This window comes from Panthera onca, chromosome D2, assembly GCF_046562875.1.
Source record: "Panthera onca isolate mPanOnc1 chromosome D2, mPanOnc1 haplotype 2, whole genome shotgun sequence".
Classification (NCBI taxonomy): Eukaryota; Metazoa; Chordata; class Mammalia; order Carnivora; family Felidae; genus Panthera; species Panthera onca.
This window is the reverse complement of record NC_138349.1, coordinates 9,890,697-9,914,439: the sequence shown is the minus strand read 5'-3', so window position 1 is coordinate 9,914,439 and position 23,743 is coordinate 9,890,697. Positions and strand designations below refer to the sequence as shown.

The window sequence follows — 23,743 nt, the reverse complement described above, 5'->3', positions numbered from 1 at the left end:
GCAGGGTGGACTTTAAATTAGTACCTGTGGCAGCCCAGCGTGTCCTCCCAAACAGCTGCAGGCATTTTATAAATGATTTGATTCATATTTCGCACATGCGGAAAGAATGCACAATCACCTGTTTTTCGAGTCTGAGCACTTCTGCCGACACCCAGCTGCCTTCCCTGCCCCACAAGGGCACCTCTTAGGAACGCTGGGCCGGCGAGAAGCAGGCACGTGCTGCCCTGGGCAGATGCAAGTGTCATCTGCACTGGGCACTTGTCTCTGCTGCTGACGTAGCACGTAACCCCCCACCCCGCCCCAGTCCTTGCCTGTGTGTATGTTTGACACTCCCAGTTAAAGTGTAGAAGAAATATCTAACTAGGAAAATCCTCTCCCTCCCCACAAATGATATATTAGCACCCTTCTCCATGTCTCTGGAGGTTTTATCACCTTCTTGGAGAACTTAGGGCCAGACATATGGTAGCTCAAGAAATATTTATGGTTCGTTGTTATAATCATTGAAACATTTAAAATCATAGTTTCTAAATTAATATTAGAAAAGCATAAAGAATAAGAGAAAGCTCCACAACCACACCCCTTAAAGATCACTGTTACTTATTAGTTTGTGTATTTTTTTAAATGTTTATTTATTTTTGAGAGAGAGAGACAGAGAGACAGAGTGTGAGCCGGGGAGGGGAAGAGAGAGAGAGAGACAGAGGGAGACACAGAATCCAAAGTAGGCTCCAGGCTCAGGGCTGTCAGCACAGAACCCGACGAGGGGCTCGAACTCTCAAACCGTGAGATCATGACCGGAACCAAAGCCAGACACTTAATTGGCTGAGCCACCCAGGTGCCCCTTATTTTGTGTATTTTTATCCCCTGTTTTTTCTTTTTCAACATTTTGTAGTGTTTTGCCCCTGCCATCAAAACGCTGCGAACGTATCTTAGTGGCTGAAGTTGTATGACTCTATCACAGTTTATTGAGCAATGACATTTAGGTGAGAACAGTGTTTCTGTTCCCTTTGCTCTGATGGAGGGTCTGACAGGTGGTAGACTTTTAGAATCTCTTAGAGGTATAGCATTTGATTTGACAGCCGTTTGTCACATGTGAATGGTGATGTGCTGTGAGTGTAAAATACAAACTGGTGGGGGCACCTGAGTGGCTCAGTCGGTTAAGCATCCGACTTCAGTGCAGGTCATGATCTCACAGTCCGTGAGTTCGAGCCCCGCATCAGGCTCTGTGCTGACAGCTCAGAGCCTAGAGCCTGCTTTGGATTCGTTGTCTCCCTCTCTCTGCCTGCCTCTTCCCTGCTCGTGCACTCTCTCTCCCTCTCTCTCTTTCTCAAAAATAAATAAACATTAAAAAAATTAAAATACATACCGGATGTTGAAAGTTTCATGTGAAAAAAAACCAAAATACATCATTAATGATTTTTATGTTGATATATATTAAAATAATAATATTTTTGATGTATTGGGTTATTATTATTAAATTTTCTTTCATGTATTTCTTTTTCCTATTTCTAATGTGGCTACCAAAACTTTTAAAATTACATACGTGGCCTTTGCATTCTTGGCTTACATGTGTGGCTCACAGTCTATTTCTGTTTAGATCATTTGGCTCCAGAGCCTGCCTTGTCCTTGTCCTTGAAGGAAATGAGGAGGAGGGCTGGTTTTCCTGTACTTTGGGTTCTTGGGGAAAAGGCCTATCCCTCTTTCATTGGCTGAGGGTTTCCAGAAAGAATTCTGATGAGCCCTCACCTCCATCCTGCCAGGTGGGGTGACCTCGCGCCCCCCCCCCCCCGCCCCCACCGGGAATCGGGAACAACAACATCTGAGCAAATAGTTTATGACAGATTCCAGCTTAAGCTTAGCAGGACCATCAGAGGTCTCTGGAAGATAGAGACCAGCTCTTTCCAACAGAAATAGGACACAGGCCACAGATGTAATCTTAAATTTGCTACTAGCCGCATCCAAAACTAAAAAGAACCAGGTACCATGGGTTTCAATAATATAGCTTGCTTAACCCAATATATCACAAATATTATCATTTTCACATGTGATTGATACAAAGATGATTAATTTGATGGTCTGCATTCTCGTTTTCATACTAAGTCTTTGAAAGCTGGTGTGTATTTTAGTGCCACAACACCCAATTTGGACCAGCCACATTCCAAGCGTTCAACGGCCACATGCTGTCCTACTGGACACAGCCCACAGCCCCTCCCAGAGCTCTGACACCTGTCGACAATGATCCAGAAGTCCAAAAATTCCCACGGGGACCCCAAACGCCCACATCTCTCTGCCCAGCAACCTCGTTCCTACGAGGTTTTTTAAAAGGTGATGTATTCCTTTTGAGAAACAGAGAGAGAGTGTGTGTGTGTAGGGAAAGGGCAGAGAGAGGGAGAGAGAGTCCCAAGTAGGTTCTGCACCGACAGGGCAGAGCCTCCCGTGGGGCTTGAACCCACAAACTGCGAGATCACGACCTGAGCCGAAATCAAGAGTCAGACGCTCAATCGACTAAGCCACCTGCCCCGCCCCCATTCCTACAATTTTAATACAAACGTTAGAAACACTTCTTTGCCTTGAGGAGGAGTCTCAGTGCCTCTGGTGAATCCTTTTGCCACCAGGGAGCCGTGCTGTGGATCTGGGCAGGCCTCAGAGAAAGTTCCACCAAGGCCAGGGGGCGCACACCCTGGGCATAGCAGGTGTGGCACGCAAAGGTGACATTCAGTGGCAGTCTGGGGCAAGTGGGCTGGCCACACTACAGCAGACGCTACCGGGAGCTGGGGTGGTGATCAAGTTTGGAGCAGGGGCCCCAGATTCACACCCCAGCTCTGCCCCTTAGTTACGTACATAAACTCGCTTTTCCCACCTGTAGAATGGGGAGGACAACGGTGCCTGCCTCGTGGAGTTGCTGTGAGGGCTGAAATCACAGATTCCAGTGACATACTGGTACATTCTGGTGCTCAGTGGCTGTCAGGTTCCCTGTTACCTTTCTCTGTGGGGTGGCCTTTCCTCGTGCAGTGAACTGAACGGCCCCCGTTTCTTCCCATGCAGACTGTTCTCCTAAAGTGGACGTTCCAACCTGGCTATCTTTCTTTTCTAGTACTGGATTCTTTGTCTGCTAAAATATCTTCATGCCTGAACAGAGTGAACTCTTTCTCACCCCTAGTGTGTAGCCCACAGGGATCTGCTTCAACTTGGATGTTTTGGGGACTGTGTGTGATTGCCAAACCTTATGAGTATCTTTCACCGTGTACCATGTTGTATTGTATTCCAATTTAAAAAATCTACCGTTTCGAGTTGCTACGGTAAGAGCGAGGCAAATCAAAACCAAATTTTCTACTCTCTCGTTGGTCATCGGGTGACGTGCTTCTGTTGAATTGATTGAATTTTGAAGGTTTTGTAGACTTGAAAAGAGCGATACCATGATCAGGTTCAGTGTCTTAGAAATGTCTCTTTTCTGGCTCCGTGACAGGATGGTTTGATACCCCAACCCCATACCTATGTAGATGTCAGGAGCACAGGTATGGTTATTGGTTTATTTCCCACATTTTGAAGCCATATGGGCACTGCTGGTGGGTGTGCTTTGGGTTTGCCATCACCCCACGCCTGTGGGGTCCTGTGGCTTTGCCATCACCCCACGCCTGAGGGGTCCGTGGGCACCCGGTTCTGAGAAGCAGGAGTTGATTCCTACCCTTGTGTGGTCTCTGCCTGTGCGAGAGTGTGGCACCCACAGACAGCCTCACTTCACCTTTAGATTACTCTACACAAGGTGCTTCAATTTGATTTCAACTTTGTACACATCTGACTCTCTTCCTCGTGGCTGGAAAATCTAGAATCTGGCATTTTGATGACATACCGCTGATGGCCAGGTATGTAGTTCTGGAAAACTAAATCCAACTCTATCCAGCTCGGGAAACTAAATCCAAAAACATCTTGGATATCACCAAGCTTGCTTTTTGCTGAATATTTATTTACAAGGGTCTTTTTCTTTTCCATTTGGGGGAAACAGTTGGAAAGCTATCATTTCCAATTATTAGTGTATGTTGAGAGAATTAAATGATTCCCAGATGCTCAGGGTCCTAGAGCAAACCTAGGCTAGCCGGCGAAGGGCAGTCGGGTTGAAAAGTTGAGGGAGGTCAAGAGGGGGACGGGAGGGAGACCGCTGGCATTGTGCCGAGGAAGTCCTAGCTGGCCTGACCGTGGGCTTGGAGCTGGTTTTTACCCTTCCTCCCACCCTTGCTTCCCACTTGGTCTCCCTTTCTTCCTTCTCTCTCCTCCTCCTCCTTCTAAAATTACCAGCTGTGACACCGTGTTTTCGAGTTTAAGAATAAGGTTTTGAGGATGGCTGCAGCTGTGTAAATTAAGGAAGAGAGAGAGAGAGAGAAAAAAAGAATTCGAGCATAGTTCTCTTAGGAGATAAAGCCAGGACAACAGATCCCTCTCTCTGCTGAGATCCTTCTGGGTTCGGGTTTGTGTTACTTTGGTTCTATTATTTTAAACTTCCTTTTGAGAAGGGTCGGGCTGTTACAGACTTGCTCTGGTACTCCTTTTACTTGGAGCTACGCTCTTCCCAAACAGGAGACAGTAGCGTGAGACACGCCCGTTCACATCCCAGCGGCCTCTTACTGGCCGTGTGGCCTTGGATGCACTGCTTAGCTTTTCGATCTTCTCATACCTATCAAATGGGGGGGGAAGGGGGAACAACCCAAAAAACACTTTTCTGTTAGGGTTGGAGTTAGGATAAAATTAGAACGTGTCTTAAAAAAAAAAAAAAGAATGTTTCTAAAGCATCTGGTATGACGCCTCGTATATGGTAAGATACCACATAATAAATAAATAATGGTAATGAAAACGGGAACCGCGATTATAATTTTCTATGTATTTATTCAAAAGCATCCCGGCAATTAAGCAAAAGGAAAATGTGACCACGGTCGCATTTCGTGGAATAGTGACACGCTGTGTGGAATTCCACAATATGTGCGATAGTGACGGCCCCGGGGAGTCTGACGCTGGAGAAGAGTCGTTTCCAGCTGTCCGGCCTGTCTACACCCTCCACGTCTATCGTATCTGACACCACTTGGCTCACGGGGGGCTTGGTGCGTGGTTCAAAAGTCCATAGGATCTGAGGACTCTACAAATGACGTTGTGAGCCATCACATATAAAAGTCACAGGACCTTTTAAAATGTAGCCTTTCTATTGTGAAGCCTTTGTGTTCCGTAATTAAAATGCATCTTCCTGGAGGTGAAGCTTTGGAGAAACGCCAGGTTGCTTCGGAAAGCCGGCTTGTGGGGCGCCCACAGGGGAGCCTCCTCGGCCACAGCAGGCTGGCTCTGCTGCCTCGGCCTCTGGCTGTTCTGGGTTTCTGAGCCCCTCTGCCGGGTGGCCTCTGTCATGCAGCACCTGGACCCAAGACGGGGAAGAGCCGCTCACCGCCACTTGAAAAACCAGGGTCAATGTCGGGGCTGGGCGGTGATTTTCCAAATGAATGTGTCCACACTGGCCTGGCTGCTCTTCCTGGAACCTCTCATTACTGCCATGGGCAGAAGCCCCACTGCACGGACCTGGATGCCGCAGGGATGGAGAAACGGATATTTTATTTATTTTTTCTTATGTTTATTTATTTATTTATTTATTATTTTTTTTTATGTTTATTTATTTTGACAGAATGAGAGAGAGAGAGAGAGAGAGAGAGAGAGAATGAGAAAGCAGGATCAGGGAAGGAGCAGAGAGAAAGGGAGACAGATAATCCCAAGCAGGCTCCATGCTGTCAGCGCAGAGCCTGGCTCGGGGCTCGATCTCACAAACCGTGAGATCACGACCTGAGCCGCAATCAAGAGTTGGACGCTTAACTGACAGAGCCGCTCAGGCGGCCCAAGAAATGGACATTGTAGACTCTGGCTGATTGTTGCTGGAAGGGAACCCGAGGGCTCAAAACAGGGAAGGGAGAAGAAGCTAACTGGCAGAGTGCTGGTACCAGATTCTGGGCCCTGCTGGCCTCTGATGGCACATCCCCCCCACCCCCCCATGCCTGAACTGAGCCAAGGACCCTTTCCCAGGGGAGGGGGGCTGTGTTTCCCGGCAATGCCAGCCACCCCCAAAATCTGCTTCTAGGTCTGGGAGAGAAGAGTTCTCTCTGTTCTAGCATGGACAAGCACAGGCCTCAAAGTGGACAGACCTCAAGGTCCAGCTCAAGTTCTAGCTCTCTGACCTTGGGGGCGGCATCCTCTGAACCTGTTCACTCCCTTGTAACACAGGAGCACATAGCACTCCCCTCATTGTTAGGATTGCATGAGCCACTCACTCTGTTTGGAGTGTCTGACCCCAAACAAGAACTCAGTATGAGTCTCCTGTCACTTATTCCTCCCTCTGGGCCAAAGTACCTTCGCGTCCAGCACCTTCTTTCTCTGACAGCTCAACCCTCAGTAGGTGCTGTTTGTAGACGCCTGTTGCAGAGGAGGAAGTGGAGTCTCCAACAGATGACACGGCTTGCTCAAGGTCAGAGAGCTAATGAGACCCAAAGCTGGGACCAGAACCTCTTTTCTGGAAACTTTTCTATGCGTGAGCTTAGATCCCGAATCGTTCACTTAGTGGCCAGGTGGAGTCTGGGAGAAGTTCCTCTCTACGTCGGCGCTGTCCACAAGAACTTTCTACAATGATGGAAGGGTCCTCTGTCTCCGCTGTCCGGGATGGCGGACGCTAGCCACAGGTGGCTACTGAGCACCTGGAATGAGGTCACCTGAAAATCGAGGGTCAGTTTCAGGGCAACGTGGTTCAGGGCCACTGAGGAACCAAACGGTGAATTGTACTCAACTTTGCTTACTGAAAATTGAAGCTGGGAGGAGCCAAGTGGGGCTAGTGGCTTCTGGGTGGGGCGGCCCAACTTTAAGACATACTTTCTTCCTGTACACGGAAGAGGTTGTCACCATGAGAGCCGGTGTGGATTCCGCGAGGTTCTGTGTGTGAAGCCCTGCCCGGTGGCGGGGCGCCTGGTGGTGGTGAGTGAGCGTTAGTTTCCTTCTTGCTGCCCTGGGCTCTGCAAGTGGGAAAGCCAGGCGGCCCTGTCTGCAGAGTGGAGACTCGGGCATAGCCACACGCAACCGCCCGGCAACACTGATCAGCAGAACGCGTCTCCAGCCCCTGAGCCAAGGAGGTTTGCCGCTGGGCCAGCCAGAGGTCTCGGCTTGGCCAGTGTGACTCATGCCCCAGCCTGATGAGGGGGCCTCAGGTAACCGAGGCTAACAGTGGCACTTAACCTAGAACCCTCCCTGCCCACCCAGCCCCACTGGCCACACCCGTGAGGGAGCAGAAATGGGCTCAGGGCAGAGGTGGGTCTTGCTTTTGTGTCTCTACATCGTCCTCATCCTGAGAAAGTGGCAGGTAGGGGAGGCTTCCCGTGGGTGTGCGGGGGCAGCAGCCCCAGCCAACGGCCCCTCGGCCTCCCCTTTCTGCACAGGGCCTGTTAAGTCGCCCCGGCGTTAAATATTTTAGCAGCCTGCTGATTCAGACACTGACTGTGAAAGTGTTTCTGTTTCCAGGGAAGGCGCTGGCACCCGTCTGGGTACTGATACTTTTAATGGCCTTTCCTTTTGCAAAGTGGGCAGAGGGTGGTTGGGAATAGAAACCTCAGGGGAGGGGTGCCTCTATGCCCTGGGAGCGGGTCAGGTGAGCCACGGTGCCTGGTGGACGTGGGTCAGCGGTGAGTTCTCAGGCCAGGAACCCCCCCCCCCCCACCATCCTGGGGAAGGAGGAAAGCAGGGCCCCCGAGGCTGCCCCAGGCCAGCCCGGAGGGCCAGAGGAGGAGGGGCTGGAAGTGAGGCTGAAAATGAAATCAGACCGGAGGGAGGGGGCACGTTAGGCCACCTGAGTTCAAATGCAGACCTTTACTCTCAGGGCCCAGATGATTGGTCATGCGACTGCTCCCAGCCTTGGCTTCTTCACAGATAAATGGGGCCACCGATGTCTCCTGGGACTTAAAGGGGCATTTAAATGGGGACTGCAGGAAGCAAGACACAGAGTACTCTGCACCAAGCCAGCTTTCAATAGCTGGTGGCTATGACTAGTATAGAGCTGGGGCCTGTCGGCTCCTAGAGAGCCCATGAACAAGGTCCCTGAGCTGCAGGGAACCCCGCAGGCAGCTCCACCCCTCACAAGTGGCTCAGCAGTCACCCCGCAAACGTGCACCCAGGCCGGGTGCTTGGAAGGGAAGCCAAAGTCTCCGCACACAGGCTCTGCCACTGGAAAGAGGGCTGGGGTAAATTGGTAGTTGGGCTGACCGGCTGCAGGTGAGTAGTGCAGAGGTTTATTGACTCCTAGCTCAGTGCTCACCCACTCCGGAGGGATCAGGTTGTTCACCAGCTCCTGTCTCCTCACTAGTGCTTTCCAGGGGTCTGTACCTCGTCCCTCCTCCAGCACGGGATCAGGAGTTGGGTTATGATTCTGAATTCTCTGTTTAGGGGTGCTTGCTCAGATACGTGCTTGGTGGTCGTCTCGAGAGAGGGGGGAGTCTTGGCCTGTGGCCAAGAGAGTAAGTCACGATCTTGTTTCTTTGGGAATGTGAGCCTCGCAGACGAGGCTCTTGGTTATTCAGCACCTGATACTCGGCATGGCACACAGTGGGCACTCCATAAGTGCTTGCTGAATAATTCAACCCAACTGGCTATCAGGTGAGTTGGAGGCATCCTGTCCTGGAAAATCGGGTCAGACGGGACTTAGAGGCAGATGCTGGGTCTCACTTTGGGCTCTGACATTAGACTCTTAGCCTCAAAGCAATTTCCTTAGCCACACTGAGCCTCAGTTTCCTTGCCTGTAAAGTGTGTATGATGCTAGGGCCTCCCACATGGAGATATTACAGAGATTACATGAGAATAATATATGTAAAGAGCTTAGCAGAGTTCCTGCCTGGCACACAGTAAGCACTTAAATATCAGGGGTAATTGTTTTTATTATTACTATCATTATTATTTCCATCATAATTTGAATGACTGTAATACTATTATTTTTTAAATGTGTATTTTTGAGAGAGAGAAAGGGAGAGCGAGCGTGCTGTGGGGGAGGGGCAGAGAAAGCGGGAGACAGAGAATCCCAAGCAGGCTCTAGGCTCTGAGCTGTCAGTGCAGAGCCTGACGAGGGACTGAAAGGCGCGAACCCATGAGATCAGGACCTGAGCCGAAGTCGGACGTTTAACCGACTAAGCCACCCAGTGCCCGGTGATAACACTATTATTAAGGCAGGTTACTTGGCAACACGGGTTCATTGACACATGAACTAGCAGAGATGTGCTGCAGTTCATTTGCATCTGCCTTGGATTCTTTAGACCACGGCCGTCACTACCCTCTAAAGATTCTTCTCCTCCCTCAGCCACCAGCCTCCCCACCGGGGTGGCTTCAATGTTGCAACATTATATTTGACGCAAGGTCAGGCCATTCAGCTCACATGCGGAATGCATTCTTTTCCTTGGGGAACTAGGGCTTTGGGGTTAACCTCTTGCCAAGAGTGGCTGTAAAGTAGCTGAAACCTAACATTTGCGGGAGGGAGGGAGCGCCTGTGTGGGTGAGCCCGGCTGGGGCTACACCAGCAGAACGCATCTCTGAGTGCATCTTATGGGACAGATTGCCCCGACTATTCTGGCACATCGTTTTGAGCTGCTGGCCCATCCCAAACCTCCTAGAGGAAGGGGCGGGGCTGAAAGTTGTCTGTCCTTGCCTAACTGCCAGACATCATAGCACAATGGCTGCAGGAGGAGACCCTTCCTGGCAAGCGACCGAGCACCTGGTGTTTGAACATGCATGGCCAGAGTTGGCAGAAAATGAGACTTTGGGGGCGGGGTGGGGGGGGGGGCGGGGAGTACCAAGCCTGGGCATGAGGTCTCAGCTCTAGGCCAGACGGCCTTTCCGGGCCACCGGGGAGGCCAGCTCCTCTGGCTTCTGAAGCATGGTAGCAGGGATGCTCAGCCTTTGAGACGGGTACCGCCTCACGCCTGGCTCAGAGATTCATAGTCACGAAATATCACAACCGGAAGCTCCCTCGTTTTACAGTCGAGACGCTTAAGACCCAGAGAAGGTGTGTGACTTCCCTAAGGGCACACAGCTTGTCAGGGGGCCACTGGTCCGACTTGTTTTGAATACGGTTCTTCTGGCCTCAAGACCATGCTCTTTTCAACCCCTGGCACTGGAGTGAGCTAGCATTGACTCTGCCAAGTGCAGCAAGCCACCCAGGTGAGCCTGGTACCAACGGATGTTCCAGATTGTTTTCTGCAGAGGGGTGGAAGTGGTGGGAAGCGATCTTGTCCTTGGATCACGTCTGGGAAAACCACATATGCCAGCTTACTTTAGCTTTTACTTGCAAAAACAAGTTACGTCGCGGCCTCTGTGTCGTGCTGGCTCTGGCTTTTCCTTCGCTTGTGGCTGGTGGCATTTGCAGGCAGATTGCAGAAAACCCGCTGCGCAACGCGAGCTGGAGGAACGCTCACGGATTCTCTAATTGGTCACGACTTGGGAAGCGTGCGGATGCTGATGGGGAGGGCAGTCTCGGGCGAGAGTTCTAGAGGAAGCTCTGTCGAAACTTGAGCTTCGTCTCCTTCTCGCTGACTGTGTCTGTGTGAGCAGTTTACTAGAAAACCCTCAGAGTGGTTTCTCTACAAGTTTTCTTTACAAACAGTTGGGCCGTGAGGTCTTGGGAGGTAAAACCCTCTTAACGATCGTTGCAGGGTTTCGTTTTGTTTTTGCACGAAGATGGGAAGCTTGTCTGGTAGAGACCACCAGGCTCCGTGTTGAGTTGATGTTTACACCTCTTATTTGGTTCCTATTTTACCTTTGGCGGAGAGTAATTATTGTGTCCAGATGGCCCCCCATGGGGGGCACGTTTTGCTTTTCAGGAGCTCCCCTCACGTTCTGGGGTTGGGAGCTCTAACTGACCCGACGGGGGGAGGTGGTGACACTTTTCGGCTCCTTCCCCCAGTTCTGAAAAGCCATAGGCTCTACAAGTCCAGTGAAGGATATTCTGTGCCTTCCCTTCTAAATCTCTTCTCGTTTGACACAAAAAGGTGGAGAAAGGTGTAAATATATACAGAGGCAGATCCAGACTTTACAGGTTTGAGGCAGGCACTTCAGCGCGGCTGAGAGATGCTGAGCAGAATCACAAGCCCTTGTCCCCAGGGTGACCCTCTGCCTCCCCCTCCCCCTCCTCATCAGCCCTCTCGGGACCACTTTCCTGTTCAAGACCAAATGTGGGGCTTGTGAAGCTCTCTCAACCCTCCAGCTCTGCAGGAGTCCCTCCCTCCTACCCCCTACCCAAGCATCAACAGTGTTTTCTGTAGCCTGACCACAATTTTAAGACAGGGACAAATAGATTACAGTTTCTCATATAGGAGTTCATCCTTTACAGAAGAGCGTGGGTGTCTGAGCCAGACAGACCTGGGTTCAAATCTGGCACTTATTTGGGACGGGGACTCAGGGACTCAGTCGGGTTGCTGAATCACTTGAAACCTCAGTTTCCTCATCTATAAAATGGTTATAAAGTTAGCCCCTACCTCTCAAGGATTCAGCGGGATAGTGAGTGGGAAGCGCTTGCTCGGGGCTGGCCCTTTTAAGAGCGAGCGACAAGGTGTGGGCCTGGTCTTATTTTTTTAGCACAGTAGGCTGCGCATAGTAGGCCCTCAACGGATGTTTGTAGATCGATTGTATCTTGTCCAACGGGTAGATGGTGTGTCTACATCCCTCGAAAGCTATCTGTTGACTGTTGACGAGGTTAGTTCCACTAAACAACAAAATCACGGTGGCGATAAGCCATTCGCTCGTGCCTTTATTCCCTCCCTCCAGCCGAGGGCCTCCTACATAGAGGTCCTGTGCTAGGAGATGGGGGGCAGGGACTCTCATCCTCGGCACCATCGACGTCGGGGCCTGGGTAGTTGTTGCGGAGGGCCGTCCTGCACCCGGTAGGATGTTTAAGCAGTACTAGATGCCAGAAACATCTTCCAAGTCAGACGATCGAAAATGTCCCCAGCTAACTGCCAAATGTCCCCCAGTGGGCAAGGCTGGTCCCAGAGAGCCACTGCTCTAGGGCTGTGCTCTTCCCAATGTGGCTCCCTAAACTCACAGCCTCAGCATCACCCAGGAGCCTGTTGGACAGGCAGAAACTCTCAGGTCCTACCCCAGGCCTGCTGAGTCAGAATCAGCATCATACAAGGTGTTGGGTGACTTATTCACACATCAGAGCTCAAGATGCTGCTAAGTTCACGGGCCACCCTGTGAGTGGCAAGGATCTAGGGCACTGGCTTCAACCTTGGCTGCGCACAGAAATCTCCTAGAGAGCTGTAAAAAATATTGATGCTTGGGTGGGGCTCCCAGAGTTTCTGATTTAATCGATATAGGGGTGTGGCTGGGGCACAGGGCACTTTGAGAGTTCCCCAGGTGATTCGATTGTGTGGCAAAGTTTGAGAACCTTTGAGCTGGTCTAAGGAGTTTAGAGGCCAATCAAAGACTCGGGCTGCAGATGCTGATGTTGTCTGGGGGGGAAATGAGACATCTGTGTAGACTGAACCGCACCCTGTAACCACCCCTCACTCCCAGCCCCTCTGGGCCCTCACAACACCACAGCTGTTCATCAAATGTCTTATTTTTTAACCATTATGCCGATATCACACCGATACTGGACGCTGACTCCTGAAGAAGATTACTTTTCTGCCCAGGAAGACATTCCGGCAGGCAAAGCTTTCCTTCCCATTTGGTCAGTGACTCACACAAAATTAGGACAAGGCCAAGTTCAAATGCGGGCCGAGCTGAGCACAGGTTCTGGCAACGTGGGTTTTGTGCGCACTCAAGGAAAATTCCAAGGCCCTGTCTAGAAATTCCCGACGAGGTAAGGAGTCCTGTGGAAAGCTGCCCCATACATTTCCTGCACATCTTTTGAGTTCAGGCTGACATTTCATTTTAGCATGGGCGGAGGTAATGGCTGAATTTTTTGAAGGCCTGAATTCCGCCTTACAAATATTTCTCTCCGCCCATACAGCTAAGTTTTGATGGGTTGCGGTTCAGGAATGTACCTCGCCGCTTGGACAGCCCTTTGTGGAATGCGAGGACTTCTCTGAGAAGCCCAGAGCTGTGATTCCTTCCAGAAAAAACTGACAAACAAATAACAATGACAGAACTTCCTCAGAGTTTACTATGAAGTACATCATATTCTATTAGCATGATGGCTGAGCTCACATGACAGAGCCGGGCACTGGTCCTGGGTTCCTCATGGCATATTTTCAGCTGACAGGTTCAGAGCATACACAAGTAACTTAGGGACGCCCGGCTGGGTGGCTCAGTCGGTTAAGCCTCCGACTTCGGCTCAGGTCATGATCTCACGGTTCGTGGGTTCAAGCCCCACATCGGGCTCTGTGCTGACAGCTCACAGCCTGGAACCTGCTTCAGATGCTGTGTCTCCCTCTCTCTCTCTGCCCCTCCCCTGGTCGCATTCTGTCTCTGTCTCAAAAATAAATTAAAAAAAAAATTTTTTTTTAAATAACTTGAAGCTTAGCTCTTGGTCAGTGTGGACTGGTTAGGGGTTTGGGTTCACAAACACACAGCCTGTGTGTGAACGTAGTTCTGCTGGATGCCAGCTGGGATAGAGACCCCCAGGTCCGTTTTCTCCTTTGTCAGCTAAGGACAATAGCTACAAAGGCTCATAGGAGCATTAAACGAGAGAAGAGACAAAAGCCACTTAGCAGAGTGCCAGCTGGGTAGCAAAATGCTCGCAAATGTTAACGAGTACTATAGTTTTAAAAAAGTTTTTCAGTTGCCTTTTTGGTTTCCTTTATCTGATTGTTGAGTGGGGAAGGCGGAGAGCAAGCCGTCACGTGGGGGGTATCTTTGCCACCTTTCCCAGCTGGCAGCTGAGGGGATCACCTGTTAGGTGAGCGTGCTTTTTTGGGTTGGGTCTCTGGTGGCTGGGGGAAGCCTTGAGATCTGTCTTGCTGCAGAAGAAGGACGTTAAGGTGCCGTGAGGTCCTAGCTGGAAAGGCTGAGGGAGGCTGGTCCTGGGGGAGGGGACCCTTCTGCCAGGAGAGGGGAAAGGTGGCAGGGATGAGCCCTGGGCCGACAGTCAGCACAGCAGGGACAAAGCCCGTGCAGGGGCAGCACTGGGGGAGACTAGGTTTTCTGCCCGCAAGCCGACCACACTCTGGTTCAAGAGACAGCACACAGGCATTAGAAGACAAAAACAGCTCAAGGCCCTAATCATCTTTGCCTTTCGTTTGGCAATTGATGTAGGTGGCCACCAGCCCGGATCCCGAAGGTATTCTCCGCGAGGCAGGGGGTTTGTCACTTCTGTCCACGCCTGTCTGCCAGCACCTAGGAGGACCTAACCCATTGAAGGTGCTCAAGAAATCTTTGTTGAATGAGCTAATCATAGACTTCGTTATCACAAAACGTTCCTCGGTAGATTTAAGAATAGATTTCATGCTCACTACCTAGAGCATTCTATGTTTCTTCTCCTGCCCCCTTTCCTTCTTTTCTTAGCTCAACATTTCAGCAATGTCATTTAGTGATGTACCACCTTGAAGACTTACCTTATCTATAGACGGTTCGTATCACTATCTACTTACTGTTTGTCTTTCTACTGCTTCATTTGTATTTCCTTGTATCATGTTGTTCCGTCCCGGGGAATCTCTGGGAAGTTAGAGGTTTGGTGTGCTAATTACGTTTCTTTCGTAATATGCGTTAAGTGCATAACTATTAAAATATCCCCAGAGGAGTAATCTTAATACGGTAACACCTTTTTATACTCTACAACTCACCTTAAGTATTCCCTCTTCTGGAAAATCTCCCCATACCTCTTGCAGGGCTGATGAAATATTCCCTTTTTGCCCCTATCGTGTAGTAGCCATTCCCTTGTCTGACCTTAGGAGTGAGCACAGAGACCCAACATAGCAGGTACTCGATAAGTGATTTTGATGGGCTGAACGAAACTCCTTGAGTGTATCCAAGTTTACACCGTCTGGCTACACGTAGGTGCCCCGACCAGAGGCCCTGTTATTCCATGAGGACAACATTCAGGGGCTCAGTGTTCCTGAGCTCCTATTTGGGTGCCCGCCAGCAAGTCAGATACATGAACTTCCATTTAGACCCACACCCCCAGCAAAGAGCGAGTGTGTTCTTTGTCCAGGGAGATATCACGTACTCCCCGTCGGTTAACCAGCCAGCCCCGTGTATTTCTAGTGTCCGGCCTTATTTCCCAGATTTCTCCGTGTATCCGGTTGTGGCATTGGCAGTCCAGGGAGCGGCCCTTGGTCCAGTGGGGCAGAAGCAAGTCTTGGGATAGAATGGAAGTTCCTTTCAGCCTACTGAAATAACTTCAGTTGTATTTACTGACGTAACCTCTACACCCCACGTGGGGCTTGAACTCACAACCCCAACCGAGCTCAAGAGTTGAATGCTCTTCTCACTGAACCAGCCAGGTGCCCGTAAAAAATAACTTCTAGTATACACACTGTACCCTCTCCTTCTTCAGGCACAAGTGCCAGCTACCCCTGGGGTCGGCTGGTGTTCCTGGTTCCACACTCCTGCTTCTTGCCTCTCCAGCTTGAGCCTGTCTTTCCAGGCAGGGTCCTGCCTTATACGGTTTTGTCCCCCCCGTGGGCACCCGGGACAGTGATTGCAGATGCTCAGGGAATATTTTATTAGTTCGCAGGTATTTTTGTGTCGGGCAAGTTTGGGCACAGGTTTCTAGCCTGGCTCCCCACGTTCGTGTGGCTTGTCACTTCTCAGCCACAGCAAAATACCGTTGCCACAAAAGAATATTAAAGGAAACTGCAAACAGGTAGCCAAGCCTTCTTTAGTGGACAGGGCAGGGGTGTTTCCTAGGCACCAATTTGCCTTTTGTAGTCCAGAAGGCTCCCTTGGCAAATGGTCTTTCATTTGCTTTATTGTGGCTTGCCATCCCTTTCTGCAGCCTTAGGTTTGGTATCTGCCAAATGAGCACTTCTCAACATCACTGAAGTTGATCGTTCCGTCAGGATGCTTTTCAGGATGCAAGTAACAGATGGCCCAATACGAGAAAACCTCGGCCATAATAGGTCCAATCCCCTCACCTGCAGGGAGTCCAGAGGCAGGGCACTGTTAAGGTCGAGTAATTCATTAGCTCATTTCATCTCCCCTTCTACCCGCATGTGGTCTGTTGGCTGATGTCCTCCTGGTCATCGTTTCAAGCTGCCTGCGGCAACACCAAGCATGAGCCCTCGAGACCACATCAAGAGGCAGGGGGACATCTGGGCGGGAGATACACCATCTTGTGTCTTCTCTGAAGACTCAGGACAGTGTCTCCATAAGCCCAGCTGACTTCCCTTTCTGTCTCACTGGCCGAGGGTCACATGTCACATGTGTCACGATTATTGGAACATAAGCAAGTCCGTAAATAGGGAGAGGGAACCTCACTTTTGGAGACCACCAGTGACCCGCACCGCCAAACTTTGCTTCAGACTTTCTCGCAGTGTGGTTTGGAAAGCGTCTCGGCCCAGAACATGCTTGCTAACATGCACATTCTTGAGCCCCCCTTCCCTGACCTGCTGAACCAGAATCTCTGGGAGCATTTTAACAATAGTCCAGTGGGTCTCACGGGCACTGAGTTTCAGACGATAGGTCTGGTGTTTGTGGTGGTCTCATTGACAGACCGTAGGCAATCCTTCGGCAATGCTGATCCCTTTGCGGGGAGGCTGAGAGAGCAAAAGGAAGGAAGAGTTAGGCTTCAAAATTTCCCTTCCCAGTCCTTGCCTTTTGGAGATTCAAACAGAAATATTAACTGATGCAGGGGTGCCCGGGTGGCTCAGTCGGTTGAGCATCCGACTTCAGCTCAGGTCATGATCTCGCAGTTCGTGAGTTTGAGCCCCGCGTCAGGCTCTGTGCTGACAGCTCGGAGCCTGGAGCCTGCTTCGGATTCTGCGTCTCCTTCTCTCTCTGACCCTTCCTCACGCATGCTCTGTCTCTCTCTGTCTCTCAAAAATGAATAAATGTTAAAAAAAAATTTTAAAAAGAAATATTAACAGATGCAATGTTGATATCTAGGATTTGCTTCAAAAATAATCTGGGTAGCAACGGGGAAGTGAGCATGGGAACAAAACAGAAATGGCCATGAGTTGATAATACTGAAAGCGGGTAAGATACATATCATTATACCGTTCTCTCTACTTACATTTCAAAAAAAAAAATCTCCTTCTGGGAAACCTGCCCGGTCCCGGTGCAGCCTTTGACCTTGGGTGTCACTCTCCTTCTTGAGACTCAGGCGGGATGCCAGGATTCCAAAAGCAATGGTTCTTTTCTATAAAGCAGTGTTGCCACATTTTATCCCCCCCACCCCCGCCCCCCAGCTTCTCTCCAAACGAACCTTCTCTCCAAACAAAATCTTGTGTGGAACCCAAAGATAATGACAAATAACAGTGGGAGAGCTCTGGTCATAGGCACTATGGGTGCCTCCCGGGCAGCCTTTAAGGTAACCCCAGAAACCCTAGAAGAGAGATTAGCAGCGGCTGCACGACAGCAGCCAAAACAGTGCTGAAAACACTCATACAGACAGCATTTCTGCAGAGGCCTTGGCCCTGTACTTAGACCCAAGAAATCCTTCGGATGTGAAGATTCAGTCCTGGATGCAGTTACTAAGGCACGTGCTTTCTGCCTGCGATTCCATCTTTTTCTATAGTTTCCGGGTATCCCAAGTCCCAAGGCACGAGCACACATCTTTCCTCCTCTGTACCAGCAGGAGGAGACAGGGAGTGCACGTTCACTATAGCTTCAGCTTTGCGGGCTGGGCAGCATGTCTGTCTGTGGCTGGGACCAGAACCGTGTGGGCCAGCTGAGAATTTCTGGTGTGGGTCAACTCCATCACTTGGTGGGATTTGAATCTCAATTTCCTGTGATATAGGGAGCTCTTGACTTCATCTTTTTTTTTTAATGTTTATTTATTTATTTTAAGAGAGAGAGAGTGGGGGAGGGGCAGAGACAGAAGGAGAGAGAGAGAGAGAGAGAGAGAGAGAGAGAGAGAGAGAGAGAGAATCCCAAGCAGGCTCCACACTGTCAGCACCAAGCCTCATGTGGGGCTCGATCTCATGACTGTGAGGTCATAACCTGAGCTAAAATCAAGAGCCTGAAATCAAGTTGGCTCAACCGACTAAGCCACCCAGACTCCCCTTGACTTCATCTTCTTTTTTTAAAAATTTTTTTAATGTTTGTTTTTGAGAGAGAGTGCAAGCAGGGGAGGGGAAGAAAGAGAGGGAGACACACGACCCAAAGCAGGCTCCAGGCTCTGAGCTGTCAGCACAGAGCCCGATGCAGGGCTCGAACCCACAAACTGCAAGATCATGACCTGAGCCAAAGTCGGACGCTTAAGTGACTGAGCCACCCAGGTGCCCTTTTGACTTCGTCTTCTAATGAGTATATCCTACACTGGCCCATGGCTCTGTCTGGCCGCTGGCTGCCTAACACCACAGCACTGTTTAAGCGTGGAGGTGCCTTGGAGGAGTGCTAGGGACAAGCCTTGCTCAGCCAGAGTGATCTCCTGCAGTGAGTAATGTTAGACGCTAGAAACATTCCTAGAATTCAAGATACTTTCATAAAATCCTTCAACAAAGAGTAAATCACAATAATAACCAGATACCTACCGCCTTGGTTTCCTATTGCTGTTGTAATAAATTACCACAAAATTAGTGGCTTAAGACAATATAAATTTATTTTCTTATAGTTCTGCAGGTAAAACGTCTGACACGGGTCTTAACTGCATTCAAATTACGGTGTCTGTAGGCTTGTGTTCCTTTCTGGAAGCCTAGGGAAAAATCTACTTCCTTGCTTTTCTACAACCACATTCATTGGCTCACGGTGCCCTTCAAAGCTAGCATAGCATCTTCACGTGTCTGTCTGTCTGTGCTTCCATTGTCACCCTTCTTTCCCTGACCTCTCTTCTTCCCCCCTCCTTCACTTCCAAGGACCCTTGTGATTACTTGGGGTTCACCTGGATAATCTAGGATAATCTCCCTATTTTAAGGTCTGGTGATTAGCGACCTTAATTCCATCTACAATCTTAATTCCTCTTTGCCATGTAAATTCAGGTATTCATAGACCGTGGGGCTTAAGATGTGGACATTCTCAGTGCAGGGACATCACTTGGCTGACCACACCACTGGGTTTTCAAAGCCCAGTGGTATCTTCCTTTGTCATGAAAGAGATGCATCCAGCAGGTTTCACGTGGAAGGGACAGCTCCTCAAATTCATCTTAGCTCTTTGCCTAATTGGAATGCTTGAGCTTAACAAGGTAGAGAGTGGGGTTTTTTGTTTGTTTGTTTGTTTGTTTGTTTGTTTTACCATAAATGGGTATGACCTGGAATTAGGGCACAAGGACACAGAAGACTGGGCATTACAATTCCCGCTTTTCCAATAGTGGATGGTATACACTGAAACAAATTAGAAGATTTTGGTCTCGGTTACCACATTTGTGAAATGGGTACATTAATACCCATTGTGAACAAGGAGTCTATTTAAAATTTTGTTTGTTCACTTATTTATTTTGAAAGAAAGAGTGTGAGCAGGGGAGGAGCAGAGAGAGAGGGAGACAGAGAATCCCAAGCAGGCTCCGTGCTGTCAGCCTAGAGCCCCACAAGGGGCTCCATCCCACAAACCGTGAGATCATAACCTGAGCCAAAAACAAGAGTCAGACACTTAACGGACTGAGACACCTGGGTGCCACCTAGGTGTCTGTAACAAGGAATTGATTTAAATTTCCATCAGAAATGTGGCTCTTAGAAGCATGGTGTTAAAATTTTTTTTTTTTTTTTTTTTTTTTTTTTAGTGGAAGGTGATAAAAGTCTATTTCTTTATTCTACATGGAATTCTCATTCAGGGCCATCAAGCCTCGGGCCTTTCTTTCTTTCTTTCTTTCTTAAATATATGATATTTATTGTCCAATTGGTTTCCATACAACCCCAGTGCTCATCCCAAAGGGCATCTGTTTCTTTAAGAGGAGGAAAGGAAGCGTTGAGTCATTTGTGAGTCTCTTGCCCTTTGGTCCCTGCATATAAAATATAGCAATGTTTTCTTGAAACCGAACTTAAAATAGGAAGCCTGGCATCCGCATATAGCCACAGACTCTTAATTCTTTTCCTTCTTTCTGCCTCGCTGCAGAAATAGCCAGAGGAAGGGTGAGCCTTCAGGGCGGTACAGGCAGGTAAGCGCCACTGCTGGGTATGAGGTCGATGTTAGCGCAGGAGTCGCTCTGGGGCCCTATAAGGGAAAAAATTACAACCAACAAGTCGCAAATGGAAACACAGGCTCCCTGCAAATACCGGGAAGCGGCTTGGCTTTAGTCTCTGCCTACTTCCGAGGGCAGCCGCCCAGGAGAAGGCAATCAAGTTTGGCAAACTGTAGAGCACAGCGCACTCTAAAGCATCTGTGGTCGGGCAGGGTTATTCGGTCTCCGCAGATGAAAACAGAAGAGCCAGAATTTGGCTCCAAGGAACAAGCGAGGCACCATTTCATCCCCACCTTCTTTTTCCGGGGCCTGCTCCCGGCTCCCCAGCTGTGTGCCGATCGCAGGGTTGGGACCCAGGGCCCGCCCTCGGCCTCAGGCATTTCGCACGGTGCCTTCCCCGCCTTTGCCAGGCGTAGTGGAAAGCGCCGTGGAAAAACTCAGACCCGTAACAAGTGGTCATGACTCAAAGGCTCCTGGAAGTAGCCTGCGGTGCGTTCGGGAGCCGCGTCCGGGCCGCGCCGCGTCCGTCCGGCTGCGCCCGTCCCCCGCTCGCTCTGCGGCCGCCGGGGCCCCGGGGCTCCCGGGCGCGCCGCCGCCGGCCCCGCGCATTCCTGGCCCGGGAGGAGAGCGCGGCGGGCGCCCTGCGCGAGCAGCTGGCCGCGCGCGGGCCGCTCGGAGCGCCGAGAGCTGGGGGAGGAGCCTGGCCCGGCCGCCGCCGCGCTCCCAGTCATTGGCCTTTTGTGCTGCAACTTTGCCCGACCCTCGGGGGGCCGCGCCGCCCCCGCGCCCGCCCCGCGCCGTTGCCCCGGGAAAGTTTGCGTCGCCGGGCCGGGCCGTGGGGACTCCGCGCGCCGCCGCTCGGCTCGGGAAAGTCAGCCGCGTCCCCGAAGGAAGGCGACTCCGCGCGAGTCATCCGCGATCGCCCCGGGCGGGTAAGTGCGCCGCGGCCGCGGGCGGGCGCCCGGGGTCAGGGAGGAGACGGGCGTCCCCGGGACCTTGGCCGCCAGACAAAGGCGTGCTGGAAGTGGTAGCCGAAGCTCGCCCCGCTTTCCCCAGGAGGCACTGGCTGCGGGCAGGAAAGAGGCGAAACACGCATTTGTGGCCCCTGCTGGCAGAGGAGTGTTGTCTGCGGGGCGGCCGGCGGGTCCCGGGAGTGTGCCCGGGAGGCTCGCTCCGGCGCTGAGACCGCTCGGGGTGCGCGCCCGCGGCCGGGGTCCCCGCCCAGGGTCGAGGTCTCCGCCCGCGATCGGAGTGCGCGCGCGTGGCCGGGTCCTCGCCCGCCGTTGGGGTGCGTGCCCGGGGCCGCGGTCCCCGCCCATAGGTGGAGTCCCCGCTTGCAGTTGGGGTCGGGGACCGGGGTCAGCGCCCGCAGTGGGGTCCCCGCCGGTGACCCGGCTGTGCGCCACCCCCGCGGGGGCTCCTCCCGAGTTCGAGCGGTGCCACCCGGTCGCGCGGGGTCACCCCCGGCGGGCCACGGCGGCGCGTGGATTAGCCATAAAACTGCACTGCATTTCCTCCGAGTTGGGGACTTTTAAATTCTCGAATAGTTACGTCAGCGGGGCCGAGCGCACTTCAGGGCTCCGGCGAGCACGTGACCCGCGGAGCTTCCCTCGGGCGTCCTTGACTCCCGGGCCCCCGCGGCGTGAGTCTTCCTTGGCCTCTGGACGTCCTCGAAAGGCGACTTCGAGAGTCCTGATTCCCCGCACTGGCCGAGGGCGCTTTCTGCAGCACGCTGTTGCCTTGGAGCTCAGGCCGTGTTCGTTGTCCTTCTCAGTGGTGGTCTTTCCTTAAAATGGCATCATCATCGTCATCGTCAGAGGGTTATCCTTGTTGTTCTTATCTGCTAGCTCTGCCAGATGCTGGGACAGGACCTTGTGGCCATGGGTTAAATACAACCGAGGTAGTGCGAGAAAGGGTGACTCCAGGCAAGGGTGGACTGGGGAGGTGGAAATAGGAGCTCTGTGTCAGGAAGGGCCCCCAGGGGGGCTCGGTTGCCGCTGAGACAGTGTGCAGGGGTGGGGGGTGGGGGTTACGGCCGTCCCAAGCCCCTACCAGCCGGGTACTGGAGATTCAAGGGTCCTGGTGCTGTTTTCTGTTTTATGCCAGAAGAGGGCGGAGATTCGTTAGAAGGCAAAGAACTCTGTGTTCTTCTTTCTCTGGGATTCTCTATGAGGCCACATTTCAAAAGCTGTTTTCATTGTAGTATTTGGAAGTGACTTTGGAAATGTCTGGGGCCATGTCCCGAGGCTGGGTTTCATCTGTGGTTTCGTCCATTCCGAATCACTTAACATGTTTCAGAGTCGAGTCTTCACGATTGTTTTCAGGGGCCCTGTTGAAGTTGGTGTAGCTGGAACTGGAAGGAAGGGTTTGCTGGGGATTGGGGAGTGGACTACGACAGCCGTGGACTTTGAGCAGATCAGGCTGTGAGGTCTTGGAGAGAACAGGACCGGTTGTGCTGCGCAGGTGAGTCCCCTGGGGCTCCTGCTCACAGGCTCTGCCCTGGGCTCAGGCATTCTCCTCGGAGGAGAGCGGGAGCAGGAAGTAGGTCAGGAGCTGCCCTCCTTGTGTAGATGCCACGGCCGGACTCTCGGGTGCCCGGTGCGTCCTCTTCGTCTCGTGCATTGTTGCTAGTCCCTCAGGTAGGCCAGGCACCCTAGAGCCCGACCCACCACAGGCTTCACCCGCTTATGGAGATGCACTGAGCAAATGCGCCCCGTCTGGGAAACCTGGACAGAAGCTGCTCCCGGTCCCTCTGTTCACCTCCTTCCTCTTTGTCTCTAAGTTTGAGCCCTTGACATTGATTATAGCTGGAGGGAAACTGGAAGATCCAAGTTGCATTTTATAGGTGCCCAAAGGGAAAGTGGGACAAGTCCAGAGTCACATGCGAAGGTGGGACTCAAACCCAGGACCCCAGACACCTGGCGCGGTGTGCCTTCAGCCAAGTCCTGGCGGCCTCTTTGGTCTCATCCTGCTTCGTACTGTGGTTATTTATGTTTGTCATTTCTGTGGAGACAGACACTGCTCGAGGGAGGACCTGCCTAGTTTGTAGTACACCCTGCAGGAGTGACACGGGCCTGGAAAGGGGGGGGGGGGTGGTCAGTGGTGGTTGAAGTGAGTAAGACACAGCCCCTGCTTTCAAGGAGCAGTGTGTGTGTGAGAGAGAGATACTCCTGAACATACACCTGCTGGTCAGGCTTTACGAGGAGACTAGTGCCCAGTAGGGGATGTCTGGAAATGTACGAGGGTGTTTTGCTTGTCACTGTGACCAGAGAGGCCACCACTGATATCTCTCTGGTGAGGGTCTGGGATGCTGTGCATGGGATATTCCTGTACAACCAAAAACTGTCTCGTCTACAATGCCAATAGCACCCCCTAGAGAGGACCCTGCAAGGGTCAAGGGTTTGGAGAATTGGGAGAGACCAATTCTACTAGAAGATGCATGATGGGGGTCTATGGGCTTTTGAGGCCCCAGGCTGCAGGTGTAGATGAGGCTGGGAGAGACCGAGGGCTGAGTTTAGAGCACGTGTGTGTGTGTGTGTGTGT

The 23,743-nt window shown here is 51.5% G+C and overlaps 1 protein-coding gene across 18 annotated transcripts in view; it reads left to right on the top strand.

Annotated features, from left to right (window-relative positions):
* The window catches only part of TACC2 (transforming acidic coiled-coil containing protein 2), a 210,936-nt gene that overhangs the window by 66,362 nt on the left and 120,831 nt on the right, over positions 1-23,743 (top strand). The gene's annotated exons all lie outside the window — the stretch shown is intronic.